Genomic DNA, 19097 nt, shown 5'->3' with positions numbered 1-19097 from the left:
AGACATACCCACTCCAATAAAAATGTTACAACTTACACTTCAAATCAGGAAAGATAAGTCATGCTACATTGAAAGACACATAGTAATCAAGGTAAATTGTTATAAACACAAACAATAAATCGATACTGTGAGAATATCACTCTATGTGAGAAAATGGTCCATTTGTGTGAAGAGTAGGATAATGCACATTTTTTAGAATTTGGGACCAAAATGTATTCACAAAACAGGATGTTAAACTGTCTCTACCTAATATTCCCTCCTCACACTTTGACTATTTCCTTCTTTTTGGATGGATTTTTTTTTTTTTTTAAGATTTTATTTATTCATTTGAGAGAGAGAGAGAAAGCTAGAGAGCACAAGCAGGGGGAGTGGCAGAGGGAGAAGCATACTCCCTGCTGAGCTGGGAGCCCAGTGCGGGGACTGGACCCAGGATGCTGGGATCATGACCTGAGCCCCAGGCAGACGCTTAACCATCTGAGCCACCCAGGCGTCCTGGATGGATATTTTCAAAGTGAGTAAGGAAAGGGTTAAGGTATAGGCAGGGAGAGATAGGAGGCCCCTGACTTCTATGAGGAGGCTCCTGCAGGGGGCTCTGTGATTAAGCTAACAGAAATCCCAAATGTGGAGAAATGCTGAGGCTTACAAAACCAGTGATAAGGGAACAAAGCAGACCACCTGGCCCCAGATGTTAGGGAGTATATTTTTTTGGCAGCTACACTGTAGTCACAGAAAATGACCAGACCTCAAAGAAGTAAGCCATTAAGGATGTTATTTATCAATAGTCCTTGCTCAAACCAAGCTGGCATTAAGAATTTCAAGGCCACAAGCTTCCAGGTCAGTTCTCAGTAAAAGACTGCCACTAAAAGCCCACAGTGGCAACTCATTCGGGACCTCTTCACTCTAGACAGGTTTGTCTTTCCTTTCTGCTCTCACCTTCGCTTAATAAACTTCCACTTCACTTCACCCTTTGTGTCCACGAGATTCATTCACGCTGTGGGACAAGAACCATGTAATCCTGCAACAAAAGTATGAAAACTGGAAATTACATGAAATTTCACCTTCATGTTTAAATGAGTATAAAAATGAAGAGATGCCGGAGCGCCTGGTTGGCTCAGTTGGTTAAGAGTCTGCCTTCAGCTTAGGTCATGATCCCAGGGAGTCTGCTTCTCCCTCTGCCTACCACTCCCCCTGCTTGTACTCTCTATCTCTCTGTCAAATAAATAAATAAATAAATAAATAAATAAATATATATATATATATATATATATATATATATTTTTTTTTTTTTTTAAATGAAGAGATGCCTTACAAGGCATACTGGTCATCTGTTATATACTTTTACCTCTCATGGCACAAGAATAAATATATGATGATCTAGAATAAATGTAAATATAAAACCCAAAAGGAGTTATGAGGAAAAATAACCTAATTTTATTCTTACCCTATAGGATAGAAACATTTTTCTTAATAAAACTACTTTGATGATCTGAGAATAATTATGGATGTAATATGTTTTCTACTTTGTGACAGTCAGGATATTGATGAAATAGAATCTATTTTATCATCTCCCTCAATTCAGTCCACTAAGAAAACTAAATGCAATCATGTCTATAGAAGCTACAACTTATAATAATGATTTGCTTCTATAAGAAGTTGATTTTGGATTTATATGTATGTAATATATAAAATAACATATTCAGCTTCTGATCTATAGTATATATGAAGAAAAAATGTAGACAAAATTATTTTTTAATACAGATGACTTTTAAAAAATGCTTTTATATTATCAAATGTTGCTTGAGTAAAGCACTTCTAATATCTCTTTTGCAATTAAATATTCTTAATAAATATGAAATAAAGAAAAATACATCTCACACAAACTCCTCCAGAAAAAATAAATAAATAAAAGGGAAAATTTCTGAAGACATTTGAGGAAATGACTCTGATAGCAAAACGTAAAAAGGTCATCAAAAGAAAGGAAAATTATAGATCAATCTTGCTCATGAACTTAGGTGAAAAAAATTAAAGAAAATACTATGAATCAAATACAACAAAATATAAAACACCAATCAAATGGAGAATACTTTAGGAGTTGAATTCTTTTTCCCTAATATTCAAGTTAATCTGTGACTACATAATAAGAAATGAAAAAAAGATCTTTTTAAAACTATACTAGAAAGCATTTCATAAAACAAAATGCCAAGTCATAATAACATAATATTAAAAAATATGATAGAAAAAAAACTTATTTAGCTTAGAATATTAACAAAAAACCTAGACCGGATATCCTACCCATAATGAATTATTGACGTATTTCTACCTAAAATCAGAGCAAGATAAGGCAGGCCACTATAACTGCTTCCATCAGGCAGTATATTGATGACAATAAAAATACAGTAAGAAAATTATAAGAAATAGCAGGCATCAGTATTCATAGATAAGAAATAAATGAATTACCAGTCACTGATAACATGATTGTGAACGGAAAAAATCTAAAATTATCTAGAAAAAACAGTAACAATCAATAAGTGAATCTAGCAAGATCACAGATAACATATCAATATAAATACATCTATTTAATTTCTATATTGGCAATAAAAAATTGAAAAATGAAATAATATATGCTTTACAGAAACTTAAAAAAATCATCAAATTCCTAAGAATACATGTAATAAAGGATGTGCAAAGATTTAATAATGAAAAACACAAAACATCGCTTAGGAAAATGAAAAATGTTCTAAACAGATATAAATGTGTGATTTTCATGGATTAGAAAACAACCTTGTAAAGGAGCGTTTCTAAACCTTTGCATCATTGATATTTTTGTTTGAATATTTTGAAGATTCAGTGGAACCTCACTCAAGATCAGGTATGTATTTGTGTATGTTTGTAAATTCATAATCCAGTTCTAAATTTTGTATGAAAAGAAAGACAACACTGGAAACTTGCACTACCAGATAGCAATGCATGTTATAAAATTCTAGCAATTAAGGCAATGTAATTTTGTCTGAAGGTAGATAGATCAACCAAAAGAATAGCATTTGGTGTCCAGACAGATATCCGTATGTGTATAGTTATCTGACTTGTGATAAAGCTGACACAAACTCTGAAAATGAAAAAGGGTGTTTTTTATGAAAAATGACCCTGGATAGTGAAATGTCCATAAGAAAGAAAACTTAATGGTGGTACTAACAGAATCATTTTCAGATATTCTACAGATCTAAGTATGAAAGGCAAATCAATAAAAATCCAAGGAGAAAATACAGGAGATTATTTTTTATCCTTAGTTAGGCAAATATTTCTTAAGAAAGATATAGAGATGGAGAATAAGAAATGTGGTCATACTAAAATTAAGAAAATGTGTTTATCAAAAAAACATTATTAAGAGAATGAAAAGACCAAACTCAGAGTGGGTGAATAAATTTTCAGTATGTACATCCAACAAAAATTCGTATCTAAAATACAAAAAGCAGAAGAGACAACTCAATAGGAAAAAATAGTCACCTTACAAAAGTTTATTCAATTATCCAAAAAACGTATGAAACTGTACTTAATATAATTACTCCAGGAAAATGCAAGTTATAATTAAAATGTAGTACTATTATTATACACTGTGAGAATGACTAAAATTAAAAAAAAAATCAAATGTTGGTTAGAATGTGGAACAAAGAAATTCTTTTTTTTTTTTTTTTTTTTAAGATTTCATTCATTTATTTGACACAGAGAGAGAAACAGCTAGAGAGGTAACACAAGCAGGGGGAGCAGGAGAGGGAGAAGCAGGCTCCTGCCTGAGCAGGGAGCCCAATATGGGGCTCGATCCCAGGACCCTGGGATCACGACCTGAGCTGAAGGCAGATGCTTAACAACTGAGCCACCCAGGCACTCCTAGCAAAGAAATTCTTATGTGCCTTTCGTGAAAGTGTAATTTTTATAACTAATTTAAAAAAACTTCTTGGTAGCATCTATTGAGAATCTGTTGAGCTTATACACACATATATTATGTAACCAGCACTTAAACTCCTTGTTATAATGCAGGACTTCTTTTTCTTATGGATGTTTGCTATGATATATGAACAAAAAAATATGAATAGCAATTCTCCTTGTAGGAAGCACAAACAGGAAACAATTCAAATGTTTATCAATATTAGAATGTTTCTATACATATAGTATATTCATATGATAAACCTTAATATGACAATGAGAATGAACAAACTATATACACGTAACAACATGGATGAAACCGAAATATACTATGAAAAAATTGGGAACTAGATACATTAAGTAAAAACCATATGCTTTTTTTTTTAATGTAAAGTTCAAAAGACAAGTAAAATAAAATTTTGTGTTAAGTCAGTGTAGTGGCTACCCTTTTGGAGTTAAGTGGTGACCGGAAGGGGTACTCAGAGTACTTCTGGGATGGTGTTGTCAATCTTGATTTGGGTCCTGGTTATATGAGTATGTGCTATTAATTTGTGCTCGTGTGATTTATGCATTCTTTATGAAGTATCTCTGAGCAAGCTCATAAAATATGAGATATATATAGATTGGGAAAGAAAAAAAGTTAATAAGTTAATGTACACTTGTTACATTGGGAAAAGTGATAAAAATGGGTCTAGCCAGAAAGGAATTTATCTTGTTTTGCAAGTGTTTGATGGTAGAATTGAACAGTCTTCCAGCAAGAACCACAAAACTGTTATGTTGGGGTGCCTGGGTGGCTCAGTTGATTAAGCAACTGCCTTCAGCTCAGGTCATGATCCTGGAGTCCTGGGATCGAGTCCCACATCGGGCTCCCTGCTCAGTGGGGGGTCTGCTTCTCCCTTTGACCCTCTTCCCTCTCGTGCTCTCTGTCTCTCACTCTCTCTCTCTCAAATAAATAAATAAAATCTTTAAAAAAAAACTGTTCTCATGTTATAGTTTGTATGTAAAACAGTGTATTTTCTTTATGTTATTATTTTAATGATTTTAAGATTTTTCTAGAGGTCACTAGTGACTCTTCAGAAATGATACTTAAACAGAGGCATGACAACAGATGAAACTGGATAAGAAATTATTTTGTATTTATTTTATCTATCATTTGAACCAATGTAGAGTGCAAATAGTCCCAGACTCAATCCTAAACTAGACATCCATTTTGCCTCTGAAGCACTTATTGTAACATGCTCTCAAATGTGATATTACATTGAGCTAATATCTCAAATCTAGGAAAGCTGACATGTGAGAGCCATCAGGAATATTTATTTATTATTTTTTTAGATTATGTGTTTATTAGCTAATTATCATATAAGAAATGGAGATGTGTTTGTTAATAAACAGTGTTCATAAAGGACATGATAAAAAATTATTTCAAAGCGATATGAAAATTATTTAATATATGTTAAAAGTTAATGTTATAAGTTATCTATTATTTAATATATATTTAATTGTTATTCAATATATAAATAATCTTTGTAAAGCCAATGTTAATTCCTATTTTTATTCTTTACCACTTAATGCATTTATTATGCTGAATCTATTGAATTTTATGCTATTGTTAGTTTTTCTTTTTTTTTATTGTGGTAAAGTAACATAGCATAAACGTTACCATTTTAAGAAGTGAAAGTAGGGACTCAAACAGATATTTGTATGTGTTCAGCAGCATTATTCACAACAGCCAAAAGGTGGAAGCAATCTAAGTGTCCAATGATGACTGAATGAACAACAACAAAAAAATGTAGAATATACATACAATGGAATATTATTCAGTTTTAAAAAGGAAGGACATTCTGACACTAAAACATGAATGGATCTGGAAGACATTGTGCTACCTTCTGAGACAATGTAAGCAAACTAATTTACAAAAGAAAATTATTATATAATTCCATTTATATGAGGCTCCTAGAGTAGTCAAATTCAAAGAGAGAAATTAGGCTGGTGGTTGCCATTAACTATTTAAAATTGTTTTTAAATATTTTAAAAATTCTTCTAACTTAAATAGTAAAAATGGTAAATTTTATAATATGTATGTTTTACCACAATAAAAAAGAAAAAATTAACATAATTATTTTTAAGTGTTCAGTTCTGTGGCATTAAGTACATTTACTTTGTTGCATGACTATCACCACCACTAATCTCCAAGACTTTTCCATCTTCCGAAAATAAACTCTATAACTATTAAAAAATAACTCCCTATCCCCCCATTACTCCAATCCCTGGCAATCACCTATGAGATTATTGACACTTTATTCTATTTATCTATATCTACAAGTATTTATCAATCTATTTATCATATTGTATAATCTATGGTCTATCTTTCTATCATGTACTTATCTATCTACCCAACATCTATTTATCTCTGTTCAATACCATAAAACATTATTACACTGTGAATATTTAAATATTTTCTTTCTTTTTTATTCAGCCCTGCATGGAGCCCCACATGGGGCTCCCTGCTCAGTGGGGAGTCTGTTTCTCCCTCTCCCTCTGCCCTTCCCCCCACCCCTGCTCATGCTCTCTCTTTATCTCAAATAAATAAAATAAAATAAATAAAATCTTAAAAAAAAAGTTAGCCATTAGTTTAGTTAAGACTCCTCAAAGGATAATCCATCTCTATCTTTTGCTTTTACTTATTTTACTATGACATACCTAGACAAGAATTTTATTTTTTTAAATTTTTTAACCTGTGATTTATTTGTTCATATTCTTAATTTCTGCATGATGTGTTCTATTTCTTTTTTTTTTTTTTTAAGATTTTATTTATTTATTTGCCAGAGAGAGAGATAGCAAGAGCAGGAACACAAGCAGGGGGAGTGGGAGAGCAAGAAGCAGGCTTCCTGCCGAGCAGGGAGCCCGATGTGGGACTCGATCCCAGGACCCTGGGATCATGACCTGAGCCGAAGGCAGACGCTTAACGACTGAGCCACCCAGGCGCCCAATGTGTTCTATTTCTTTGTGGAAAATTTAAGCCACTATTTTTTCAAATGTTGGTTCCTCCCCATTCTATCATTCTGGAACTCCAATTGCACATGTTAGATCTCCTTTCTGTTCAATATTTCCATCTCTATAGCTTTTCATGTTTTAATACATGTAGTTTCTTCTGGGTTATTTTCCTGTTCAAGAATTCATTTTTCAGTTATGTCTAAACTGTTAAAACTATATGTTGAGTTATTAATTTTAATCAATTATTATATTTTTCATTTTTACATTTGTTTTATAATTGACATAAATATTTTTATAGAGTCCTCTGATACTGTTATTAACATGTATTTAGTATTCTTAAACATAGTAATATAGTTATCATAAAATATATTTGTTAATATCAGTATTTGAAGGTCTTATTGGTCTATTGTCTTTTTTATTGTTGGTTATTTTTATATATCTCATATCCTAATATACCTATATTTTTCATTCTAAAATATTTTCTATTGTTTGTAGAACTATCTGGAGGCTATGGAGGATGCTATCTTCCTTTGTCAAGTTTGGGAAATGTGAAGTCTGGAATCATGTTAATCCTTTTTGTGGTACTAAGTTGATTCAAAGCTATACTGAAGTCCTTATTAAGTGTAGTCTACTTTCATTTAATCTTTACTCCTAGAGTACAGCTCTTCAAGGTCCCAATCCAAACTCTAAGTCATTTGCCAGCTCATGTCCTCAAACTCTCGTGGTTCCTAGATTCCAATGTTGTACCCATTTTCAGCCTTTTGGCACCTCATCCAGAAACAGCAAATGTTCCCGGAGAAAAGCAGCCTCAAAACTGGATTTCATCATTGGATGTCATCCCTGGATTCTGCCTTCTCTTGAACCTTGATCAGTGATTATTTAATAGGCAGTTAAATAATGTCTATACGGTTCTCTAATGTCCTCAATGTGTGTGCATGTATATGTGTATGTGCCCGCACTGTGACACACAGCATCATGTGACATTTTATAATACTTTCATCAAAATAACATATGGAGAAAGGGGAACCCTCCTACACTGTTGGTGGGAATGCAAGCTGGTGCAGCCACTCTGGGAAAACAGTATGGAGGTTCCTCAAAAAGTTGAAAATAGCTACCATACGACCCAGTAATTGCACTACTGAATATTTACCCCAGAGATACAAATGTAGTGATCCAAAGGGGTACATGCACCCCGATGTTTATAGCAGCAATGTCCACAATAGCCAAAGTATGGAAAGAGCCAAGATGTCCATCAACAGATGAATGGATAAAGAAGATGTGGTATACATATACAATGGAATATTATGCAGCCATCAAACAGAATGAAATCTTGCCATTTGCAACAACATGGATGGAACTGGAGGGTATTATGTTGAGCGAAATAAGGCAACCAGAGAAAGACATGTATCATATGATCTCACTGATACGAGGAATTCTTACTCTCAGGAAATAAACTGAGGATTGCTGGAGTGGTGGGGGGTGGGAAGGATGGGGTGACTGGTTGATAGACACTGGGGAGGTTATGTGCCATGGTGTGCGCTGTGAATTGTGTAAGACTGTTGAATCACAGACCTGTACCTCTGAAACAAATAATACATTATATGTTAAAAAAAAAAAGAAGATAGTAGGAAGGGAAAAATGAAGGGGCAGGAAATCAGAGGGGGAGACAAACCATGAGAGACTATGGACTAGGAGAAACAAACTGAGGGTTCTAGAAGGGAGGGGGGAGGGGGATGGGTTAGCCTCTTGATGGATATTAGAGAGGGCACGTATTGAATGGAGCATTGGGTGTTACACGCAAACAATGAATCATGGAACACAACATCAAAAACTAATGTTGTAATGTATGGCGATTAACATAACATAATTAAAAAATAACATACGGTAGATAGATGAAGATCATCTTAAAGAGAAATGTAACAAATATGTCAATATATAATGTACATGGAAAGTGATCCTATATGAAAGAATGAAAAAAAAGTATATCCCTAAAGTAAAAATCAAACTAGAATCTAGGTAAAATATCATTGTCATGTGAGTTATAACAATATATTGATCAATAAACCCGGTATGTTTTAAAAGAGGGAATTTTTTTTGTTCACATGTGTCAGAGCTCTAGCTTAAATAACAAATTATACAATGTTGTCCTTTGTAAATTTAGAAGTAGAGAAAGTTGAATAAAGGGTTCTAGTCACTTTAAATTGACTAATGTATAAATAACTTTGAAAGTATTACTTCTGAACTCTTTCATTCACATAATTTTGGTAATCACTTTCACAGTGAAAATTCAAACAGCAATGCTCATATTTAGCTCTTGGTTTAGAATTACTTTTTTAAGCAATGTCCTTAGCATGGTCAACCAGACCCTACATGCATGCACTTACACACTCAAACACACTTGTACACATAACTTTACTTATGTGTTAATCTTAATTGACTTCATGAATTAGAGCAAGAGCTCATGAAACTGAAATTATGTTAAATCAAAACACTAATAACTTTTATTCTATATAATTTTAAAATTATTTAGTGGCATCATTATTGGTAAAAGAATACAAATAAAACACACCTACTTACAAGAATCAGTTGCAAATGTATACATATTTATGTATACATGTGTATATAGACATATATGTATGTATATACACTAATACGTATATAAATATATACATAGACAAATATGTATATATTTGCAAGTTTGTACCATACATTAAAATAGTATGCATGTATATACTTATTTAGTATTCTAAATTTTGTCTGATTTTGTACTTTTGAGATTTTGTTAAAAGGAATATAACCCCCCCAAAAAGAATGATCAATAAATTGAGATATAGCTAATGAAAAAGTCAATATTGAAAGTATTACCAGAATATTTTACAGACTATATGTTGCATTTTAAAATTCACACACTATGTTTTTTGCTTGAAAAACTAAACATGGATATCCTGCCATGGAAATCAATATAATTCTTACACATATATGTTTTCAGGATTTTCCTTTCTTATATAAAGCAATTACTTCAAAATCTGTAGTTAAAATATGACTGAAGCAGATACAAATAATTATCCTCAAGTCATTTTTGCTGCCATTTAATCCTTAGGATTGAATAATTGATGAAAGTATGCTTACTGAAGAAGCACTAAGTATGTACTTTGTACAGGCATTTAAATCACTCTGACTTCTCATTCATCAACATTTCTAAGCAAGATGATTTATGCAGAAAGTTCTGATTTATAATAATGCAGATCTAAGAAATCGAGGTAGTAGTGTGTCATCTAATTATAACACCACTTCAACTATCCAAGGCAATTTCTTCCTCCTTTAGTTGGGAATGGGTTTACACAATTAAGAAATCATCTTGATAATGTTAATATAACACCTGCATTACATAGTGTCACAAAATGATGGTGCTAGGAATAAGGCTCTTCAGGAATTAATTTTAGCCTAAAGAATTATACACAGAAAGATAATACATGGATTGAATTTTTGTCATATTTAATTTAAAAAACAATATTGTAGAAAAATAACATACCATATTTTAAAATCTGTGCCAAAATCTTTAAACATATACAAATAAATTAAAATGTGTAGTGACTTCAGAGGAAAATTCTCACATTTCACATAATTATTATTGTTTAACCCTTAATAACTTTTTTATTTGCCTATCTACCTCATAACCATTCACAATTTTATTTTAATTTTAATACTTCTTAAAATAGTCCCTGAAAACCAACAATAATTTATGTTATAGAATTTAATAATATATAAGTACCTATTTCTTGTGATGTAGATTTTAGAACAGAAAGTCTTGGTTTCAAGTACCTTCTTATAAGTTGTGTACTATTCAATTTGAGGGTGATAATTTCATTTCTTTGAGCTTCATGTTCTTCAACTTAAAAATGGAAATAATAATAAATTCCAAATAACATGGTTGCTAAGTGAATTTGTTGAGAAATAGCTTGTTGGTTGGCAGAGAAGCAGCATTCAAAAAATGATTTATTACCATTATTAAGGATGATTATTAGAAATTCACTCAAACTTAGATTATTCTGGAGAGAATACTTTTTTAACAAAATTGTGTATTAGTCTAATGATTTGGCTGGATTTTTAGAGTATACTCAAAGACTTACACTATATTGCTCTGAGCAACCGTTTATTGTTCATTTACTTTTTAAAAATGATTTAATATTGTGTTAGCTACTAAATTTTAGAAATTTTAAGCGGAGCCACTTGACATAATTCATTTTTTCTTCTGTAAATTAAATTATTTTATATTTTTACGGAAATAATAATGTTAAAATATGTTAATATGTCATCTTTAAGAAATATGCAGAAAAATAAGACAAGTGATCTATAATCCAAAACACTATTGCCATCCTGTTTTTTGTGTGTTTGAGTGTGTGTCTTTTCCTTTTTTCATACATATTCATTTACAGATATTTATATATGCAAAGACACTAGAAAAGGATTTTGTGAAATATTTGAAATAAAGATTGGAGATGGATAGAATTCATCAAAGCCAGATAGAAAAATGTAATGACAAAAAAGGTGGGACATTGGGTGTTTCTGTGATATCAAACATACAGCAAATAAGCAATGCAGACCTAGGAAGAAGAATTATTTTTGTTTGATCATGTCTTACTCAGAGTCTGTGCATGAAACAAAAAAAAAACGGGGAATTAAGGAGGCCAGTATAGAAAAATGCTTGTGTCTAGGAAATGACAAAGGTGGCCTAAAATCAAATGCATACTGTGAGAAAAGAAGAAAGGAGTTGCTGAATCAAAACAGAACAAAACAAAATAATTTCAAGTGCTGAATTCTATATGACTTGGAAAATATTTTCAAAAATATTAAGAAGGGGTGCCTGGGTGGCTAGTCGTTAAGCGTCTGCCTTCGGCTCAGGTCATGATCCCACGGTCCTGGGATCAAGCCCTATATCGGGTTCCCTGCTCAGCGGGAAGCCTGTTTCTTCCTCTCCCACTCCCCCTGCTTGTGTTCCCTCTCTCACTGTGTCTCTCTCTGTCAAATAAATAAATAAAATCTTTAAAAAATATATATTAAGAATATGGGGCGCCTGGGTGGCTCAGTTGGTTAAGCGACTGCCTTCGGCTCAGGTCATGATCCTGGAGTCCCGGGATAGAGCCCCACATCAGGCTCCCTGCTCAGCGGGGAGTCTGCTTCTCCCTCTGACCCTCCTCCCTCTCCTGCTCTCTGTCTCTCATTCTCTCTCTCTCAAATAAATAAATAAAATCTTAAAAAAAAATATATATATATATTAAGAATAAATCAAAGAAATATAGTTTTTTAACATATGGCAATAATTAGATCTAATTACAAAACGAAGTTATATTACTAAACCTTCCCTTTTATTATCTATCTCAAAGATAAATACATAAGTATGTATTTATCACACTTAATTGTTTTTAAAAGTCCAGATTATTTTTTTATAAGCTGTCTTCTTTTTTTTAGTTTTTTTTAAGATTTTATTTATTTATTTATATATATATAGAGAGAGAGCACAAGCAGGGAGAGTGGCAGGCTGAGGGAGAAGCAGGCTCCTCACTGACCAAGAACATAAGCAGTGGGAGTGGGAGTGGAGCAGGGAGCCTGATGCGGGGCTCGATCCCAAGACCCTTGGATCATGACCTGAGCTGAAGGCGGATGCTTAACTGACTGAGCCACCCAGGTGCCCTTATATTTTGTCTTCTAAATAATAGTTTTAACAGAGGTAATGATATCTGAGAAAGTTCATGCAAATCATAGGTAGACATAAGTCAATATTATGTTTTTCTTTTTATTTGTACAAAAAAAAAAAACTTTATCTTTATGGTCTACCTTCTGATATGTGAACCAATACAAATTGTTTCAGAAAGGATTTTTGTGAAGATACAGCATTATCAGTTTACAAGGGCCCCTCTTACAGCATGAATATTATTTTGAATAGTTATTTCAGAAATGTGACAAGAAATCCAAGCTAAAACAATGTCAACTATGAGAAATAACATGCTCAATGTCTACCCCATGCTTAGCCTAACTGTCCCACCATTCCCGCCTCCTTAAGTAATGCAATTTAGCCAGAACCTGAGAGCTTCTCCCTGAGTAGAGATTGCAGGGGACAAAAACATCATATTGAATATATATTATTATTTTACTCTATCATTTGGTTACTGATTTGTTAGTATGATATTTTCCCTGTAGATTTAACCCTATATTTACTAGCATGTTTTTATTTATTTTAAAAAATCACCTCCATCTTGGTAATAATTAATACAAAGAGAGTCCAGTAAATGAACCCTTGCATACTCACCAAAAAATCAAAACAAACAACCACAACAACAATAATAGTGAACCATATTTAGAAATATAAATCAAGTGTGGGGCGCCTGGGTGGCTCAGTTGGTTAAGTGACTGCCTTCGGCTCAGGTCATGATCCTGGATTCCCGGGATCGAGTCCCGCATCGGGCTCCCTGCTTCGCAGAGAGTCTGCTTCTCCCTCTGACCCTCCTCCCTCTCATGCTCTCTGTCTCTCATTCTCTCTCTCTCTCAAATAAATAAATAAAATCTTTAAAAAAAAACCATAAAAAAATGAAATATAAATCAAGTGCAACTTAAATGCTCCATATTTTTAGAGTTACCTGGACTCAAGGAAATATAGAAGGGATACAGAAGGGCACTGTGATTAACTGGGGGTGGGGAAGCATGCTTCTTCAGGCCAGGGAAATAATCTAGATCCATATCCATAATTGTCATCAACATGTCACCTGTTAGAGGACATTTGAAAATCATGTAATCTCTTTGACTCTTGTTTGTGTCCTGTGCAAAATTAAAGTAATGATGAAAACTAAAGAATGTTCCAGGGAAGAGTTCAATGAAGTAATCTAAATAAACCATTTGCACATTATAATAATGAGACATTTTATAAGGTTTCTATGTATTGCATCATATGATGTTTAGTCTGATCATGGTGTGTAATTGTTCATTATTGTTTGTTTATTCACCCACTTGTTCATCCCCTCCATTTGGTTATAAACTTCATGAGACATATATAAATATTGTTCACTACTTTATTTCTAGCATCTGGAAACCAGTCTCACATCAATGAAGTTCAGAGATTGACAGAAGGATAGGAACATGGCTATTAGATTAAAACATCAAAATGAGGGTAACTGGATGATAGTTGTAGCACTGGAAATGAAAATGAGTTGAAAGACATTATTAATGTTTTGAGATAAGATGACTGAATCAAAAGAAAACGTGGTCACTGATTTGATATTAATGTTAAAGTGGAAGAATGAGAACAAAAAATAAATGGTTTCGGTGATGTGAAAAATATTTGAAACATGGACATAAAAAGGAAAGATTAAAGGGAAGCACACTGGAATAATATGAAATAGAGTATTAGGTTTACATTAACTTAGGACATAGTTAAAGGAAGAGTTATGTAAGAAGTTATTAAAAAATTGAGCTCATGTCAAGACTAAGAAGTGAGAGAAGGAAAATGTGGGTGCCAAAAAATAATAAAATGGAAGAATGGTAAGTATGGCTGTAAAGGTAAGCAAAGAGATGACCATTTAAAACCCTATAGTGTAGTTTAAACATTTTAGAATATCTTCTAAGAGCAACAAGGAGTCCCTGTAGTATTTTAAGAAAAAAGTTAGAAGACATGTTTTTTTTTTTTTTTTAAAGAAGTTGAAAAGCATGTTTTATATTTTTTGAGATTTACTCTCAGTACAATGATAAGTGAGAATTGATATGGGTAGACTGGTAGGAGAATATTTCTCTGGCACAGACAAAGAAAGATGCAATCTTGATATGGTGTTAGTAGTTAGCAAGGAAAAAAATAGTAAATGATTCAAGAGAAATTTAGGAGGAAATCTAAAATTGAATTGTATGTAAAGTTTATAGAAAAGAAAGCCATACAGAAAGAATCCTTAGATTTCAAGTCTGGGCAAAAATATTGTGTAGTATGATGTTGATTTCCACTGCAAATATTACAAGAACAATGGTAGCAGAGACACTCTGGGGCACATTTGTTTAAGGTATTTATAAAACATTCAACTGGAGAATTTAGTTATGCAGTAATTACATAGATTTGAAGTTCAAAAGTGTGGTCTGGTTGGAAATAAGCATGTATTAAGATATCAGTATTAGATGGTAATTGAAGAGATGAAAAGGTGGAAGAATTTGTGTAAAACTTTACTTTTGTACTTATGTGGTTAGACAATCTAACAATTTTATATTTTAATTTTTAAAGGTAACTGCAGATATTGACAAATTCAATATACAGTAATTCCCCTTATCTGCAGTGGATACATTCCAAGAACACCAGTGGATGCCTGAAATCATAGATAATAGCGAACCCTATATATCCTATGGTTTTTTTTCCCTATAAACATATAGCAATGATAAAGTTTAATTTATAGATCAAGCACAGTCAGATATTAACAACCATAACTAATAATAAAATAAAGTAATTATAACATTTTACTGTAATAAAAATTATGTGAATGTGTTCTCTCTCTCTCTTTCCCAAAATATCTTATTGTAATGCAACTACCCTTCTTCTTGTGATGATGTGAAAGATTAACTGCCAACTGATGAGATGAAGTGAGGAGAATGACATAGAGCGTTAGGCTATTACCTACCTTTTGACATACTGTCAGAAGGAGGATCATCTGCTTCTGGAGAGCAGTTGACCTCAAGTAACTGAAACCACGGAAAGAGCAATCGTGGATAAGGGGAAACTACTGTATTAACATCTTCATTAACCAAATGAAAAGTAATATTTGAAATTGCATTTGTGCCTCTGCTTTTCTTGAGACTGTCATATTATGAAAGATATAAAGTTAGATTTTTAACAATATTTATTTTTTGGAAAGCACTTAAAGATGTTACATAAGAGCAAATAATACTTTTAAGATGTATGTCCCGTATTAAAAGTGGATCCATTATGCATAATTGGAGACTTTGTAGAGCAATGACTTTGCACATTACTAATGCTAAGATTGCAACAACTTTTAAATATGAAGACAAATAACCACAACTGTGAGGACATTAATAGGCATCAAACATTCCAACAATACATCTCACTGAACCATGATTAATCTTACACATGCTGATGATGTTTAAAGCAGAAGCATTATTGAAATTAATCTTGTTCTGTGGGAGAGTTCAATGAATAGTGTTGTGTTTATAATTTCAATTTCTGGATAACATACTGAAGCTTTAGCATTCGTAATTTCACATATTTTGCTATGTTAGACACTTTTTTATACTAAAGATTATTCCATTTTTATAAAATTTTATAGAATAAAAATTCATTTAAAATGGAGGAAAATACACTGCTTAAGAAATGAGATATTACCTTATATTAAATGACAACAGTTTAATATCTTTTGTTCCTGGTGGAGAAGTTGTGGTAATGGGAAGCTACCTTGTGGACATGGAGCTCAAAAAACCTGCAGTGCCAAAATTTCTCCCCTCAAAATAAACCAAGTGATGAGAAATGCTTTCTGTATAACTGCTTATTTTTTAAATAGTTTATCATGTAAAATTATTCTCTGTGCATAATAAAAAAAAATTCATTAAAGATATGAAAACTACAACTAAAAGTCCTTTTCTCATAAGGCACCAGTTTCCCAGAGGATAAACTATGAAAAGCTTCTTTTACATTTTATACAAGTATATGTGCATTCATTCCTTTGTTTTTAGAATATTATGTTTATAAACATATATTACTTTGATACATGGATTATTGAATTAACAATATACTTTGGATATCTTTATGCATCACTAAATGTAAATTTATATTTCTGTTGTTCTAATAACTAATAGTTTAACAAATAACAGAAGGTTAATTTGGCAGTAATAATAGTATGGCAAGAGTTGGCTTAAATAAAATTGGAGAGTTATACAACAGCCAGATTAACAGGATTTTTAATGATTGATAAGTTATTTTTATTGAACATACACAACATGAGATATACAATTTTGGAACTCAAGAACACTGGAGAAAAGAATCATATTCGATGATTTATAATGAGGTACTTTGGAAGTACTATATTTTCAAGAATATAGGTATAATTTGACAATAACAGAAAAATGAAGTAGAGAGGGCGTAGGGATTGTGGGGCACTGAAATTATTTTCAAACAATGATATTTAGGGAAAGCTTTGTTTAGAATATCAGATTTTCATAGAAGTGGAAGGAGGAAGAAGCTAGACAGATGCAAAACTGGTAAAATAGCAGAATAAGCAGAGTGTTCAGCAAATGCAAAGACCATAAAATGTACTGTGCTTCATGGGTTTGCAGAAAAGAGAGGCAGCCGGGGTGCCTGGATTGAGGAGAGCAAGGGAAAAGCAACAAGAAATAAAGGCTAGAACTATGGTGACAAATCATATATAGCCCTGTAGACCAAGGTAAAGATTTGGTAAGGGGTGATATTTGGTATTTTGCAAACAAGAGTAAATAACTGGAGAGCACACACAGCCAGCTTAGAACAAAGTATACTGGGGGAAACAATGTGCTGCTGAAAAAACAAAACATTCTGAAAGATTGAAAGTTGAAAGCCTGAACCTAGTGGATAGCAAAACATACTTAAAGTACCGTAATTTCAGCAGTATGGTATCGGCACAGGTTATATAAATATATAATGTAATGGAGTAGTGGGGAAAGAAAGGAAAAACAGACCACCACATTTAAGATCATTTGACATAAGATGAGGACACTGTAGCCATGCAGTAAGGAAAGGCTACATTTTTTTTTTTTTTACATTTTTTTTTTAATAGACTATTTTTTTTTTGAGAAGTGTTGGGTTTATATAAAAATTGAGTAGAACATACAGGATCATTTCTCATTATCAGCAACAAATGATAGTTCCTGTTGCTCCATGTCCTTGGCAGCATTGATATGGTCAGGGTTTGAGATTTTAGCTATTTTAATATGTGTGTAGTAGTATCTTATTGTTTTAATTTGCATTTCCCTGGTAACTTATGATGTAGAGTATCTTTTCATATGCCTGTCATCTTTATATCTTTCTTTGGCAAGAGGTCTGTTGAAATTTTTCATTTTTAAATTGGGTTGTTTTTTTCATATTATTGAGTTTTAATAATTCTTTACATTTTTGGTAACAGTCCTTTCTCAAATATCTTTTGAAAATATTTTATCCATGTCTGTGGTTTGTTGTTGTTGTTGTTTATTCTTTTCACAGTATCTTTCTCAAAGCAGAAGTTTTTAGTTTTAACAAAGTCCAAATTAACAATTTTTATTTCCTGTGTTGTGCTTTTGTTTTGTACCTATGAAATCACCACTAAATCCAAGACATCTAGATTTTCTTCTATGTTGTCTTCTAGGAGTTTTGTAGTTTTCCATTTTCCATTTAGGTCTATAATCCATTTTGAGTTAATTTTTGTGAATAGTATAAAGTTTGTGTCCAGATTCATTTTTTTCTTGCATGTGGATGTCCAGTTTTTTCAGCACCATTTGTTGAAATGATCATCCTTTCTTAATTGTATTACTTTTGTTGCTTTGTCAAAGATCTGTTGACTGTATTTGTGTGGGTCTATCCTGGGGTCTCAGTTTTGTTTCATTAACCTGTTAGTATATATATTCACCAACACCTTGATTTGTCTTGATTACTGTAGAGTCTTGATTACTGTAGTTTTATAGTAAGTCTTAAAGTCAGGTAATGTAAGTCCTCCAAATGGTCCTACTCCTTCAATATTGTGTTGGTTATTCCTGGTCTTCATTAAATTGGGAAGAACTTACATTGTGATAATATTGAGTCTTTTTATCCACGTAGATGGAATATTTCTCAAAATATTTAGATCTTTTCTAAGTTTCATTATAAGAGTTTTATATTTCTCCTCATATATATATCCCATGCATATTTTATTACATTTATATCTAAAAATTTCTTAGTTGAGGTGCTTATATAAATGATATTATGTGTTTAATTTCCAATTCCAATTGTTCATTGCTGGAATATAAGAAAGCCATTGACTTTTGTATATTAACATTTTGTCACAACTTTGCTGTAATTGCAGTTTTAAAAAAAACAGGTTTTGTCATGTATTTTAGACCATGTATTTTAAGACCAACAGATCAGGAAATGACTGCCATTCAAAAGATAATTTGTAAATCACAGATCCCAAGAATAAGAGGCATGCCACACCATATGAGGT

The 19097-nt window shown here is 32.3% G+C and overlaps 1 pseudogene; it reads right to left on the bottom strand.

The window, feature by feature from the left end:
* Positions 1–960: 960 nt before the first annotated feature.
* The window catches only part of LOC110591352, a 30914-nt pseudogene continuing 12777 nt past the window's right edge, over positions 961–19097 (bottom strand).

This window comes from Neomonachus schauinslandi, chromosome 2 (genome assembly GCF_002201575.2).
Source record: "Neomonachus schauinslandi chromosome 2, ASM220157v2, whole genome shotgun sequence".
Classification (NCBI taxonomy): domain Eukaryota; kingdom Metazoa; phylum Chordata; class Mammalia; order Carnivora; family Phocidae; genus Neomonachus; species Neomonachus schauinslandi.
Note: the sequence above shows the minus strand (reverse complement) of the source record. Positions and strands in the feature narration are given on the sequence as shown.